The following is a 17,008-nucleotide window of genomic DNA, read 5'->3' as shown; positions in this document are numbered from 1 at the left end:
GCGTTGACTGCGTACGCTGACTTAGACTTCGGCGGCGCTCGTACTGGAAAATGGTAAATTAAAAATTTATTCTTTTAATTAGAGGACACAGTGTTGTGCTGGCCCCTGTCCAATTTTCAGAATTCATTTTAGAGAAAAAATTTCAGTATGATACACACCACATGTTAGTGGGATCTAGGTCTATAGTGTATGGAATTTCATGTTCCAATTTCATGTAGTTTATCATTTCTTTTCATTTTAAGTTAAAACATTTTGCATGAAATTCTTTACTAATAATTTTCAAGAGCAAACACAGAAAAATTATTTAAATTGGAGCCTCTCCTCCTCCCCTCTCTCTAACGTAAAGCTGTTACATTGTTGGGCGTCTAGGCTGTGTAGGGATCTATATGCGCGAAAAACCGATTAAACCGCATATAACGCAGCGGAAAACAGGATCCCTCCAGAAGATCCATGCGAAAAACATACTCGTTTGACGATTCTACCTACTAGAATCGAGTTTACCTTCGATGCGTGCCCTTCGCAATCCCGACAGCAACTCTTGCCTTCAAGGTCGTCGGATCTCAGCACGATCAGTGTGTTCGCGCCTCCACGGTATCCACACGAACACTGAGATGGAGAAGAACCAAACTGTGGTGCTAGCCACAAGAGAGGGTTCGGCCAAGGTGAAGAAGAAGAGAAGAAGAGGGAGAGCAAGAGCATCCAACAACCCCTTCATCAAGAGCCTCTCACCCTCTTTTATATCCCACCATGAGATATAAGGATGAAGGGGGAAATTAATATAATATTAATTCCAAAATTAATATTTTATTAATTCCCATGCATCTCATGCATGAAGATCTTTCTCCTCTTTTAATGAAGATCATGCATCTCATGCATGATAATCTTTCTCTTCTTTTAAGGAAGATCATGCAGCTTTTTAATGATCATGCATCTCATGCATGATAACCTTTTAATCAAATTCGAATTTGGCTTGTGTGACTTGAGTCCAACTCGAGTCTCACACAATCTGAGTTGACTTGAGTCCAACTCGAGTCCAACTCGAGTCCAACTCGAGTCTCAAATCCGAATTGACACTAAGGGCTAATTTTAACACTCCCACTAGCACTAGTGTCAATCACTGTAATCCGAATCATTTTGAGTCCAACTCAATGAATCTTCCTTGAGTCCCACTCAATGAGTCTAATCTACATTAGTCTCAACCCAATGGCTTAATGATTCATCACATGAACCATCTCCAAATCACATGTTCTAAGTGTGTGACCCAATAGGTTCTCGTAACGTTGGCAATGTCTCTAAAACCATTTTAGAGACATAAGCAATGAGCGGCATCTAGCAATACATCATTGCTACCCAAGTGACGAGAATGTCGAGATCCGACACAACCTTTCCGTGACTACTATCTTGTATGACTCAGTCCTTCTATCCTTGATATCTAGATTGATCAATGAGGCATAGACCGTGTCATCCTCTTATCAATCATGAATTTCTTGATCTCCAAGTAGACTACTCAATCAAATAAGCTCAATATCTCATATTGACTTATTTAAGCATGATCATGACTTCTGTAGTCCTACTCTATCAAGGGGCCCATAGATATCGCTTCCGTCATATGGAAGGGATAGATCCCATCTACATCACTCACATCCCTCCGCATAACTCATTGCATACCCAGTGATCGCCTTTATAGTCACCCTGTTACGGGTGACGTTTGACGAAGCCAAAGTATGCAACTCGTTATGTAGGGAACCGTAGTGACTTCAGGTCTAAGGACTATTCATACCAATAGTCACATGAGAATGTTTATGACACTCATATAACGATCCATGAAACATTCTCATGGCGGGTCTATTCAGTACATAGTCTCTAATATGTACCCATGTGTCAACGTGATATCACATATCCATGACTTGTGAGATTAAGTCATCAATTGACCTACATGCTAGTCTTAACGCATTAATATTGTCCTTGCATATTAATGCTCGACTAGGAATGGTTAAGAGTAGTGTTCTATATATGTCTACAATCTCTCACTATCAATTCAACCAATTGATATGTTGTAGACAAGAACCTACTACTCAAGGACATTATTATATTTATTCATATAGCACAGATAAGAAATAAATATAATAAGCAAACCTTGCCTTTATTAAGTGAATATGATACATATGTTCCTTATACAATCATCTCATGAGTGACACTAAGGGCTGACACTAACAATCTCCCACTAGCACTAGTGCCAATCACTGTAATCTCTAAGACCCAGTGACCTAGTGTGACCATCATGCTTCCTCTGTGCTAAAGCCTTGGTCAAGGGATCCGCAATGTTAGCATCAGTATCTACTCTGCATATCCGTACATCTCCTCTATCGATGATCTCTCGAATGAGGTGATACCGCCGTAGTATATGTTTGGAACGCTGGTGAGAACGAGGTTCCTTAGCCTGTGCTATAGCCCCGTTGTTGTCACAATAAAGCTCTATAGGGCTCACAATGCTAGGAACTACACCAAGCTCAGAAACAAACTTTCTGATCCAAACTGCCTCCTTTGCTGCATCTGAAGCAGCAATGTACTCGGCCTCTGTAGTAGAATCCGCAACTGTTGCTTGCTTTGAACTCTTCCAGCTCACAGCACCACCATTTAGACAAAAGACATACCCTGACTGCGATCTGTAATCGTCCTTGTCCGTTTGGAAGCTAGCATCGCTGTAACCCTTTACAACAAGCTCCTCATCGCCTCCAAATATCAAGAAATATTCTTTAGTTCTTCTCAAGTACTTAAGAATATTCTTGACGGCTGTCCAGTGACTATCACCTGGATCTGACTGGTACCTGCTCGTCATGCTCAAAGCATACGAGACATCAGGGCGAGTGCATAGCATGGCGTACATGATAGACCCTATAGCAGATGCATAAGGGATCTGATCCATGCGGTCCCTTTCTTCCTTAGAAGAAGGGCATTGAGCCTTCGAAAGGCTCACACCATGTGACATTGGCAGAAATCCCTTCTTGGAATTCTGCATGGCAAAACGGTTAAGCACCTTGTCAACATATGTACTCTGACTTAAGCCAAGCAATCTCTTAGATCTATCTCTATAGATCTTAATGCCTAAAATATAGGCTGCTTCACCTAAGTCTTTCATTGAGAAACAATTCCCAAGCCAAGTCTTTACAGACTTTAGTATAGGGATATCATTTCCAATGAGAAGTATGTCATCCACATACAAGATAAGAAATACAACTGTGCTCCCACTAACCCTCTTGTAGACACAAGGTTCATCTTCATTCTTGATGAAACCAAACGATTTGATCGCATCATCGAATCGAAGATTCCAGCTTCTAGAAGCTTGCTTTAATCCATAAATGGACTTTTGCAGCTTACATACCTTTCCAGCATTCTTTGGATCAACAAAACCCTCAGGTTGTGTCATGTACACATCCTCGAGAAGAGATTTCATTCAGAAATGCAGTTTTGACATCCATCTGCCAGATCTCATAATCATGGTAAGCTGCAATAGCAAGCATGATCCGAATGGATTTAAGCATCGCAACTGGTGAAAAGGTTTCTTCATAGTCAATACCATGAATTTGCTTGAATCCTTTTGCCACCAATCTCCCTTTATAGGTATGCAGATGTCCATCCATGTCAGTCTTTCTCTTAAAGACCCACTTACACCCAATGGGTTTGATCCCCTCAGGTGGTTCAACCAAAGTCCATACTTGGTTAGTGTACATGGATTCCATTTCGGATCTCATGGCCTCCAGCCATTTCTCAGAATCTGGGCTCATTACAGCCTCTTGATAGGATGTGGGCTCATTGTGATCAACTATCACAACATCATCGTTGTCACACAAGAGAAGTGAATATCTCTCTCAGGTTGACGACGTGTCCTATCAGATCTGCGTAGAGCATGGTCTACTTGAACAGGTTGTTGCTCTACAACTCCTTGTGGTGCAACCATATCCTCAACACTTTGAGGTTCCTGTTCGGTGTCCATCAAGGTCTCAGTGCTAATTTGTGTATCTTGAACTTCTTCAAGATCAATTTGACTCCCACTAGTTTTTCTAGAAATAAATTCTCTTTCTAGAAAAATGTCATCTCTAGCAACAAACACTTTGCCTAGTGTGGGATTATAAAAGTAATATCCCTTTGTTTCCTTGGGATATCCTACAAAATAGCACTTATCTGATTTGGGTCCTAGTTTCTCTGAGACTTGACGTCTAACGTAAGCCTCACAACCCCAAATCTTCATAAAAGACATCTTGGGACTCTTCCCAGTCCATATCGCATATGGTGTCTTTATGACTGCCTTAGATGGGACGCGGTTAAGTGTGAAAGCAGCCGTCTCTAAAGCGTATCCCCAAAAGGAAGGAGGAAGATCTGTGTGACTCATCATGGATCGTACCATATCTAATAGTGTACGATTTCTCCTTTCAGATACACCATTCCACTGTGGTTCCTGGTGGAGTGAGTTGAGATCTAATCCCAAACTCAACTAGATAGTCACGAAACTCTTGGCTAAGGTATTCCCCACCTCGATCTGATCGAAGCATCTTAATACTCTTGCCAAGTTGGTTTTGTACTTCATTCTTGAATTCTTTGAACTTTTCAAAGGATTCAGATTTGTGTCTCATAAGATACACATATCCATATCTACTGAAATCATCAGTAAAAGTAATGAAGTACTGATAGCCTCCTCTAGCTGCTATACTGAAAGGCCCACATACATCAGTATGTATGAGTCCTAATAAATCAGTAGCTCTTTCGCCTTGTCCACTAAAAGGAGTCTTGGTCATCTTGCCTAATAGACAAGATTCGCATACCTCATATGATTCAAAATCAAATGAGTCCAAAAGTCCATCCTTATGGAGTTGGGATATGCGACTCTCATTTATGTGACCCAAGCGACAATGCCAGAGATATGTTTGGTTCAGATCATTAGATTTGAACCGTTTGGTATTTATGTTATAGACTGGGGTCTCAAGATCTAGAAGATAAAGTCCATTCACAAGATGTGCACTACAATAAAACATATCTTCTAAGTAAACAGAACAACACTTGTCCTTTATTACAAAAGAAAAACCTTTCTTGTCTAAACAAGAAACAGAGATAATGTTTTTAGTTAAAGCAGGCACATAACAGCAATCTTCTAGTTTGAGGATAAGCCCAGTAGGCAAAGACAAAGTATATGTTCCTACAGCAATGGCGGCAACTCTTGCTCCATTGCCTACTCGTAGGTCCACTTCGCCTTTAGTCAATGATCTAGTCTTTTGAAGGCCCTGCACATTAGTACAAATGTGAGAAGCGCATCCGGTATCTAATACCCAAGAAGACGAAACAGATAAATTGACTTCTATAACATGTATACCTGAGGCAGAAGTCTCACTTCTTTTCCTTTTCACCTCCTCCAGGTATAGCTTGCAGTTCCTCTTCCAATGTCCGGTCTCACCACAATGGAAGCAGGTTCCTTCTTTAGCCACTCCACCTTTGGGTTTCAATGCATTGACCTTACCCTTGCCTTTGGTTTGGGTCTTACCCTTCCCTTTAGGCTTTTGCTTGCCTTTACCCTTGCCTCTATTTACCATCAAAATGGTATCAGGCTTTGCCTTCTTAAGGTTGAGTTCTGCAGTTCTCAACATGCTTAACATCTCAGGTAAAGACTTGTCAATTTCATTCATGTTGTAATTCATGACAAATTGACTGTAGCTTTCGGGTAGTGATTGTAGAACAAGGTCAGTGGCCAACTCTTGGCCCAATGGAAATCCCAATCTCTCTAAGTTCTCAATGTACCCAATCATCTTGAGTACATGGGGACTTACGGGAGTTCCTTCTTGCATTTTGCATTGAAACAAGGCCTTCGATGCTTCGAATCTCTCGTGCCTCGCCTGTCCTTGATATAGTTGCTTGAGGTGCCCAACCATATCATAGGCATCCATGGACTCATGTTGCTTCTGAAGCTCAGAGTTCATAGTGGCGAGCATAAGGCATGACACATCTAGTGCGTCATCTTGATGCTTCTTATAAGCATCCTTATCAGCACGAGTGGCCGTAGCGGTGGGTGGTTCAGGAATGGGCTGCTCAAGGACGTACAGTTTACGTTCTTGTTTGAGGACTATCCTCAAGTTCCTGTACCAGTCCAGGAAGTTAGCTCCATTGAGCTTGTCCTTATCAAGGACAGATCGCAGAGAGAGAGAGTTTGACGTGTTTGATGTCATGGTGATATTCACTACAGAAAATGCAGAAATGTATCATATTTCAATCATTTAATTAGGTCTTTAACTAAATGATTCTCCACTGGTCACAAAGTGGGACAAGATCCATATTATACCGAATCTTGAGTTAGCTTTGGCTAATCGCCCAAGACTCGTATAAGTTAGGTAGGTACATCTTACCAATTACATCTAATGTAACTCTTGTATAATTATATGAACAACAAAATTTGTTCATTATGCCCATCACATGAGATATCCTTCTAAATTACCACTCATCTTGAGTTAGCTTTGGCTAATCGCCCAAGATTCGTATAATGTAGGAAGATGTCTCGTATGAGCTATGCCTCTAAGTTCATCAATCTAATTGAGAGAGCTTAGTTAAGTCAAACCCAAAGTTTAATAGTCGGACATCACAATTGTCCTGTCGCACTCTACCGAGGTAAATCGAGTCACTTTGCTTTGGCAAACGCGCTACGATTGAACAAGGTAATCGTGAGTATTAAACTTTGGTAGGCATATGATAAGTGACCTAATTTTGTGACAACTAACTACGCATGCATCACATACAAGCATCACATACATCACATATATGCACAAAATAAACGTGACATGGTTATGGCCCTTTCTACGATCTTCTCAAGCCAATGAGAAGAGCGAATGGTCAACCTAGGGATTAGCATCTTCTCCAAGTGCTTCCTTGGTTGTCATGTGTTGTTGGCCTCCATCCTTTGCACCGTCCTCCAGTAGTGTAGAATTGCTCTTCATTGTACATTACAATATGAGAGAAACCTCAAGTTACATTTGAGGGTAAACAAATTTTACAACCAGAATAATGAAGGTGAAAGGCACGACACGCAGGCCGTATTATGAATTACAACAAACACACACACATATCCAATCACATTGGGGTTTGAGGCCATAACCATGCACCATGTCATATAACATTCAAAATATTAATGACTAAATAAAACTGTTTATTATGATCCTAAGCAAAATATGAGCCGCAACGCCACGGCGGTCCCGGTTAGCGGGCGGGGTCAAGGGGCAGCGCCCCTTGCGGGGGATTCGGGGGCAGCGCCCCCGAAGCAAAATTATTTTTTTAGACTCGTTGAATGAGTCGCTGCCCATACTGTTCATCATGATGAACCCAAGACCACCCGATCGGTACCATCAGATCTGCACCATCAGATTGGTACGATCCGATCTGATCAGTCCGATCTGCACCATCAGATTGATGCCATCAGATCTGATCAGTCCGATTAGCTCCGCCTTTGCGACACCATCAGATCTGTACCATCAGATTGGTACGATCAGATCTGATCCGATCTCCATCAGATCTGTCATCTGCATCATCCGATTTGCGACACTAGTGATCATCATCAGATCATGATCAACATGCAGATCATATGATCAAATGCAGATCATAATAAAAAGTTCTAAGTTTTATCATATAAAACTAAAAACGAGTGTGCTTTCGCAAGTGGCTCTGATACCACTGTAGGGATCTATATGCGCGAAAAACCGATTAAACCGCATATAACGCAGCGGAAAACAGGATCCCTCCAGAAGATCCATGCGAAAAACATACTCGTTTGACGATTCTACCTACTAGAATCGAGTTTACCTTCGATGCGTGCCCTTCGCAATCCCGACAGCAACTCTTGCCTTCAAGGTCGTCGGATCTCAGCACGATCAGTGTGTTCGCGCCTCCACGGTATCCACACGAACACTGAGATGGAGAAGAACCGAACTGTGGTGCTAGCCACAAGAGGAGGGTTCGGCCAAGAGAAGAAGAAGAGAAGAAGAGGGAGAGCAAGAGCATCCAACAACCCCTTCATCAAGAGCCTCTCACCCTCTTTTATAGCCCACCATGAGATATAATGGATGAAGGGGAAAATTAATATAATATTAATTCCGAAATTAATATTTTATTAATTCCAATGCATCTCATGCAAAAGATCTTTCTCCTCTTTTAATGAAAGATCATGCATCTCATGCATGACAATCTTTCTCTTCTTTTAAGGAAGATAATGCAGCTTTTTAATTATCATGCATCTCATGCATGATAACCTTTTAATCAAATTCGAATTTGGCTTGTGTGACTTGAGTCCAACTCGAGTCTCACACAATCTGAGCTGACTTGAGTCCAACTCGAGTCCAACTCGAGTCAATCCGAATTGACACTAAGGGCTAATTTTAACATGAGATGGTTGTGTAGATGGTTGTACTGTACCTCCAATTGAAGTTCCTTTTTCGTTGCAAGCACATCACTGGTTTTTTAGTTTCAGTTGAAAAGTAACTGTCTTCAGTTTAGAAGCCTGGATTTTAGAAGTATGGTTAAACCTTGTTATGTAAGGCTACTACACTACTAGTGCTTGAGAAAAGGAATAAACCATACTAGAGTCAATTCATTTTTTCTTGGTAAAATATGATTGAAAATTTTCAATCTATCTGCCTCGTCTAAATGTTCATTGACATCTAATTAGTTTCATACATGATCTTGTGTGATGTTTATTGTTTTAATACACACTCATCTTAATTAGTAAATGTTTCTCTTAGTAAATGTTTCTCAGTTTCCTTCTATGAGATTTATTTATGTTTTTGATAATCTCTTCTCTTGTTTGTAGGTTGCAAATTCAACTTGATTCTCGTCAAGTTTAGCAACAAATGTAATAGAATTGGTCTACTGTATTTCCCATCTGTTGCCAAGCCCTTGATCTTACATATCTATGAAGTAGTAAAGGATAATCCTGTACATAAAGCTCCCATCAATATGGGATATTGATAAGTCTATTCAAATCCTCAAACTTGTTTCGCAAGCACTACTATTGTTTATCAGAATTGTACTTCTATGAATGTTTCAACTCTTGACAATTACTTTTAGTGTTGCTTAAACTCTCACCCCGAGTACTTCAACCTGTTATGTGCTTTTGTTCTAACTTCAAATGTGAATTCCCCTACGAGTCTTCAGACATGTCGTCGAGACTCTACAAGAATTGGAAGTTCTAGTAGAGATGAAGTTAGATCAATTATATCATATTTCTCACCCCAAGCCTCGCACTTGGGTGCACAACCAAATCAGAAAAAAGAAAAGTAACAACTATATAGTCAGTGGCGTGGTCAAGATTTTTAATTATGAGGGGCAAATTTAAATAAAATTTTCTAAAAATACCAAACTTTACTTTTACTTCACAACTATGCATAATAATTTTCAAAAATTATATTTCACAATTATAATATATCAATACTTTCAAAATTGAATTATCCAACTTTAAAATTTTAAAAATACTTTTAAAAATTCATATAAATTAAAATTTTTAAAAAAATTTAAATATTAGTGTAGGTCGATTTTCACAATCTAAAAGTTTAAATTTTGAATTTAAGAAGTTGAAAATGAATTTAAATTTGAAAATTTTGATCTTAATCTATGATTATAGTTGAAACAATGATTCATCGATCTCCGAAGCTATTTTCTTCAATACCTATTTAAGAACACAACACACCTCAATTAATCAATCAAAATTTAAAAATTTTTGATTATAAATGTCTAAAAATTGAACAAACAATCAAATTATGAGTTGAGATTTCACTTTCACTCGTCGCATATCATAGGCTTTGAAATCACACTCTAAGTACTGAAACTGAGCCTAAGCTTCTCAAACTATGATTTTTGATGATAAGAACCCATGGCGATGATAAAAAATGGGTCGTACAATTTCGATGAGAGAAGAGCACCGACATACTCATTCTAAGTCGTGATATTTCCTTGTAAAAGTGATATCAATGGATAAGCTTAGATTGAGAACTTTTAAATATATGATCAATTTTAATTTTTTGATGACGAACTATAGTGAATCAACCGATCAAAGTGATGGTGAGGATTTGAGACTATTTTGATGAAAAATCAAGGAGAAAAATACATACAGATAAGATATATTTTAATTTTAATTAGTATTAAGATAAAATTTTAAAAATGAGTCAAAGATATATAAATGACAGCTCAATGCAGAAATTTATCTGTCAACGTAAAATCTCAAAAAAATAAAAAATTAAATCATATTGAATCTATTATACATAATTTTATATTGCATTGTAAAGAGTTATTTTTGTAATTTGAATCCATGATCAAAAGATCACATGGTAATAATTTTAAGTTGCATCAAACCTCCTCTTAAAAAACAAAAATCTGAATATCTATCAGTAGACATTGTTAATGTCAGATTTGTTAACAATATCTACGAATAGATACTACTCAAAGTCAACTCTTTTCACCCAATAATATATATATATATATTATATATATATGCATTGCATTGCATCTACTTAAATATTACGGAAACTGCCCAGAAATTGGCATAGCAGTTACTAATGGATGAGATTTGTAGAATGGCTGATCAGTGTTGATGAGGAAGGAGACATTATATTATAGATCTATCGTTGGATGGATAGTCTTCCTTATCCTCTCATATTATAACTATTGTTTTTAATTTTTTATATATAAATATTGTATCGTGTACAAGAAACAAAAAGTGATGTACATCTTAGAGGGCCTTGAACATTTCTTAAGTCGACCATGATGTGATAAGAACAAAAAGTCATTGTATAATTAAGAACAATGAATTGTTGCATGATAAATTATATATGTGTAATTGCTTTAGTTTAATTGGTTGTTGATACTTTTAAATGAATTTGAGTGAGTCAAAAGCAAAGTGGTTGAAGCAATCGATCCAGAGCTAAAAATTACGCAAGGAATGATGTCTCAATGTTAATTAATTAATACCAAAGTCAATTCTTTTCCTTCCACGGCATTGCAACAAGAAGATATAGTAACTAGCTAAATTGTAATTTTCAACCCAAACAAAAATCAACTTTAATTTAATCTTTCACTTGGACAAAAAGTATTTTTTTTTATATCATTATCAAATATAAACTTATAAAAGGACTTTAATTCCCTTTAATATAAAAGATCGATCATATCAAATATAATTTATTATTTTAATTAGAGTTGATAATATTAATTAAACAAGCATGGTTCATGATAGCCCTACTTCCAAATATTTTACAAAATTATCCATGGCCCCACATACTTTTTTTTTAAAAAAAAATCTATGTATTTAAGGAGGACTCATGCAAGGAATTAATCCAATGCAAGCTTTTCCCGTTTGATGAAGATGCACTGAATATCGCCGGGCAATTACTCGAGTTGTATGTCTTATTAATTTTTGAATATATATATATATTATATATATATATATATATATATATATATATATATATATATATATATTCTTAGCATAATGATAAAGTTATTACCTTATGATTTAATAGTTATCAGTTGGAATTATAGAAACAAACTCTTACAATATAGAGTAATTAAGATTGTGTACAATAAATTTTTCTTAGGAATTAATTTTGTATCAATGGAAACTTATGTACCGAGTTATTTCTGTTTTACACATTTATTTTTTAAAATCTTCAAATTTAGCTCTTAATATGTGTAATTTCTATTTGCCTCGATAATGAAGTTTTTTTTCTTTACTTGTTTGTTATATATAGCTAATGGAGAATAAAGATAGTAGTTCTACCATTGACATAGATGCGGAATGGGTAACAAAATTGGAAAATAAGGCATATGAAGCAAAAAGGCTTAGGGATCAAAATTCAGCAATCTGTAAAGTCTCAAGAATTTTGCAAAGTGTCCAGCCTGAGCCTGAAGCCTATGATCCCGTGATCGTCTCGCTCGGACCTTACCACTGTCATGAGCCTCGCCTTCAAGCCATGAATCAGCTTAAGTTGCTCTTGCTCCACAAATTGTTGGAAAAGGGTTCTGAAGAAAGTGTAAGGAAGTATCTCATACTTATCAAGGAAAAAGAAGCCAAAGTGCGAAATACTTACTCAGAGGCACCAATGGCCATGCATGAAGATAAATTCGTGGAGATGATGTTGCTGGATTGTGTGTTTGTCATTATGATCTTGTGGTTCTGGAAGAATGAAGGATTGCAAGCTATAAAAGCTCCAATGCTTAGGAGCAGGAAACAATCGTGGTCAGTAGTGGCGCGAGACATGTTGCTATTGGAGAATCAACTGCCCTTCTTCTTGCTCGAGGCTTTGTTCGACAAAGCATTCCCTAGTAGACGCGGCGAGCTAAAACCATGGATAAGCCAATTCTTCAGTGGCTTTAAATTTGTGGAGGATAAGAAGTTACAAGTACCTGAGGATGCTAAGAAAGTTCATCACATTCTCCATCTTTTTTATTTATGTATTGTGCCATTAAACAGAAGAAGCATTGATGTTGTTGCTCGGCAAAAGGTACTACTTGAGGACTCGGGGAAGGTACGGGTCCCAAGTGCAACTGAATTGGTGGCGCCAAGAAGAATAGAGATACAGAGGAAGCAAAAGGCAAAGTCTTTCTTAGATATCACCTTCGAGAAAGGGGTTTTAGAGATCCCCAGATCGAGATTGACGGCCATACCGCCATCCTCTTTAGGAACCTCATTGCATTTGAGCAGTGCCAAAAGAGCGCCGCCATTGGCTATGACATTTCGACCTATATCTGGTTCCTATCTGCATCGCTGCCACTGTTAACGACGTCGAACTACTCTGGCGGAGAGCGATCATCATCGACGACAGGCTTGGTGATCGATGGGAAGTCGCCCATCTCTTGGGCGAGCTCTGCAAGGGGGTGCTGGTCGACCACAAAAACTGCTACCTTTCAAGGGCCTTCAAGGAGGTAGCAAAAGATCGAGAAATCCAATCCCGGAAGTACATGCAGTCGGAGATGGTAATTCAAGGAGATCTCAAAGACGTGGACAGCAGGTTGCAGTTGGTAGCTTCAAGGAGGTGGCAAAATATCGACAAATCAGATACGTGAACTGCTTGTTGGAGTTGGCAACTCCAAGGAGGTTGGCGTTGGTAACTTCAAGGAGGTAGCAAAATATCGACAAATCAGAAAGGTGGGACAGGTTATTGTGGGTGCCCAGCCAATGTCTATATTACTACAAATGCGACAGTTTCGTACGTAGTAAAAACAATATATATATATATATATATATATATATATATATATATATATATAACCTATTTGTGGTTATTCAACTTCTTTGTCATTTTATTGAATTTCACAAAGCTTTTGTGTTATGATTCTCTATTAGCATGTCTATTTACCCACAAAAGGTGACGGATTCCACCTTTTGCAGAAGAGTTAAGGGAGAGAAGATACAATATTTGGAGATGGAAGAGAAGTATAATAATTTAGAAGAGAGAAATATAGTTAAGGAAGAAATTTAACTTTTTCTCTTGATATCTTTTCACATGCCACAACTTGGCTTATATAGTTATGATAAAGGAAGTCCAAAAAATAATTGGGTTCTTCTTCTGTTAAAACACTATTATATTTTTCTAATTAAATGATAATTTAATTCATTATGATAACTTAATTAGTCACTACATTCTTATCATTATAATTGAAGGCATCTGGTAGGCTCATTAATATGCTTTTATCATGCTCTCATTAAATAAAAGAACTGGTTTGTGCACTGAATTTGGGAACAACCTATGTTGCATATTAACTACAATCACCACAATCAATTCATGAATTTCAATTATTTGACATATATACTTACTTTTTCTTCCCACAGTCAAAACTCTCCCCCTTTTACATCTTCTTAGCTATGGAATTAAAACTGTTTATGAAGTTTGTTTTATTATTTATTTATTAATGTTCGTTCTTATCAATAGCAAAACTGCTTTACAAACATTGTTAAACATTATGCCTATTTCAGGTTGCTACCAAATCTGCTGATGCAAAAGGAAGAAACTCGAATGGAGGCATTTCAAAATCTAGATGGGTCTGAACATCAAAGAACACATTTACTTTTCATTCTTTCTTTCTCTTTCTCTCTCTCAATTTCTTACTGGCTTATGGAATAAAACTACTCGTACTCATTTGGGATTTTTGTATGTCAAACCTCCGACGAGTGGAACCTTTGGGAATAAAAAGGGGGTTGGAGATATTTGCAATAGTCAATTAGATTAGAATGGACATCAAGGGGACTCAATGTGGTCATTCTAACACTCTAAGTTAAGGTTGCTTGAGATGTTAAGAGCAAGAAGAAGAAGGTGAGGAAAAAATGAAGTTGCGGAAGTAGAGAGGGTGTGGAAACCTATTGCATGACCCTCCTTTAGGATTTATATAGTCACCATAAGAGCATTTCCATGTTGGATGAGTCGTTCTCCTTCCTTATTCTTGTGTAGGTCGGTGAGGGGATCAGATCCTATAGCTATATTGGTATCCCCATTCATTTAATGCCATGTGTTTATAAAAGGGTATTTGGGGAATCAGTTCTGACAACCACCCAACTACCTTGCCAACTATATGATGTCAAGTGTCCTTGGAATATTTGCAATCATCGTCTATACAACTCCAATAAGAAAAGTTTGTATTGCCCTTTACAGAGATAAGGGAGTCAAAAAATTTGATTCCTTTGGAATCGAGTGGTTTGTCTGAGGGAATCAAGAAGTCTTAGTCCTCTAGTGTTTAGTGGGAACCACTTTGACATCCTCCTATGCTTGATCTTGATCTTTCACTTATGCTTGACTTTTAACTTGGACTTTGCCACATGGAGATTCTTCTTTCCACCATATCACTAACTGCCCATCAAGATCCGTCTGTATGTGCTTTTCAAATTTACCTTAGTAGTTGATGAAAATTTTATATAGGACCGGATTAAATTGATTTAAAGAGTTGAATAATTGAATAATAATAATAATAATATAAAATAAATAGTGGCATCATGGCCCATGTGATGGATGACCCAATGACTTAGCTTCTTGTCAACTAGTAATCTGCCAAATGACATATTATAATTGGCATATCATCATATGTACACATCAATCTTTTCTACAAAAGGTGGAATTCGCCACTTCAGTGGCCCCACACGGTCGATCCCACGACCATCAGTGAGGAGGTAAATTGAAAAACTGTAGTTGATCACGACGGAAGAGGATATTGATCATACATATCAATCACACTTACACATTATAGCACAATAATTCGAACTATTTAATTAGCTTGACAAGCAAATTAAATGACTTAATATACATATCCTATTTACAAAAACATTGTCATTTACTATGAAATAGTAAGGCTAATTGCATTATTGCAACCACAAGCAGCAAAATATGGACATGACCAAGGATTTAGAAAAGCATATATCGCATCTGTGATGTGCATCTGCATACCACGTATTTCATTTGTCGATATTGTGCCACCTCCTTGAAGACGCTCGAAATGTAGCAGTTTTGGACGTCAACCACCACCTCCTTGCAGAGCTTTCTGAGGAGATCGGCGACTTCCTTTTTATCTGCCAAGCCTGTTGATGATGATGGCTTTCCGCTGGAGCAGTTCGACATCTGCAACAGTCTCAGTGATGCAAGACAGGAACCAAGCATAGGTCGAAATGTCATTGCGAATGGGGTTCTCTTTGACACTGCTCGAATGCAATGAGGTTCCTGAAGAGAATGTTAGTGTCGTCGTCGATCTCGATCTGAGGGATCTCTAGAACCCCTTTCTTGAAGGTGATGTCTAAGAAAGACTTTGCCTTTTGCTTCCTCTTGATCTTTATTCCTCTCGTCGCCTCCAATTGAGTCGCACTTGGGAACCGTCCCATCCTCGGGTCCTCAACAACATTACAACACCATTAATGCTACTTCTGTTTAATGGCACAATACATGAATAAACAAGATGGAGGATGTGGTGAATTGTTACATTATATTCAGGATTCGATAATAATGTGTGCTCATTGCTCATAAAGCCACTGAAGAATTGGCTTATCCATGGTTTTAGCTTGCCGGATTTATTGGGGAATGCTTTGTCGAACAAAGCCTCGAGCAAAAAGAAGGGCAGTTGATTCTCCAACAGCAACATGTCTCGCGCCAGTAATATCAAGATTCGTTGTCCTCTCCTAAAGATTGGGTCTTCTATAGCTTCCAATCCTTCATTCTTCCAAAACCACAAAATCATAATGACAAACACACAGTCCAGTAACATCATCTCTACGAATTGATCTTCAAGCATGTCGATTGGAAGCTCTGAGTAAGTATCTCTCACTTTGGTTTCTTTTTCCTTGATAAGAATGAGATAGTTCCTTAGACTTTTTTCAGAACCAGCTTCCAACAATTTGTTAAGCAAGAACCACTTGAGCTGATTCGTGGCTTGAAGGCGAGGCTCATGATGGTGGTAAGGTCCGAGTGAGACGATCATTGGATCATAGGCCTCAGGCTCGACATCTCGAAAAACTTTGAAGACTCTAAAGATTGTTGAATTGTGATGCCTAACTCGCCTTTGTGCTTCATAGTTTGCATTATTTTCCAATTTTCTTACCCATTCAGCATCTATGTTGATGGTAGAAGTACTATCTTTATTCTTCATTAGCTATATATAACAAACAAATTAGAAAAAAAAACCTTCATTATCGAGGCAAACAGAAATTAGACATATTAAGAGCTAAATGTGAAGATTTTAAAAAATAAAAGTGTAAAAAAAAAAGTAACTCGGTGCACAAAATTTTTATTAATACGAAATCCTAAGGAAGAGTCTATTGTCTATATAACTCAAACTCATAATTATCAAGTCACAGTACTGTAATAGTTTTATTGGTGTGCTAAGACTTTCTTTCAATAAATAAATGAGCAAGATGCAAAATTATTTTTCAACATGTAGAAAGAATATATATATATATATACTCTGAAGAATGAATAAGACATACAAGTCGAGTAATTGCCCGGCGATATTCACTGCA

The 17,008-nt window shown here is 37.8% G+C and overlaps 2 pseudogenes; one reads left to right on the top strand and one right to left on the bottom strand.

Annotated features, from left to right (window-relative positions):
• The first annotated feature begins 11,768 nt into the window (after nucleotides 1–11,768).
• On the top strand, nucleotides 11,769–13,080 carry LOC141827115 (UPF0481 protein At3g47200-like; annotated as a pseudogene).
• Nucleotides 13,081–15,395: 2,315 nt separating this feature from the next.
• On the bottom strand, nucleotides 15,396–17,008 carry LOC141824811 (UPF0481 protein At3g47200-like; annotated as a pseudogene).

The sequence above is a fragment of the Curcuma longa genome, chromosome 1, assembly GCF_044706935.1.
Source record: "Curcuma longa cultivar G26 ecotype Majalengka, Jawa Barat chromosome 1, ITB_CL_G26_1.1, whole genome shotgun sequence".
NCBI classification, from domain to species: Eukaryota; Viridiplantae; Streptophyta; class Magnoliopsida; order Zingiberales; family Zingiberaceae; genus Curcuma; species Curcuma longa.
This window is presented reverse-complemented; position numbering and strand designations above follow the sequence as displayed.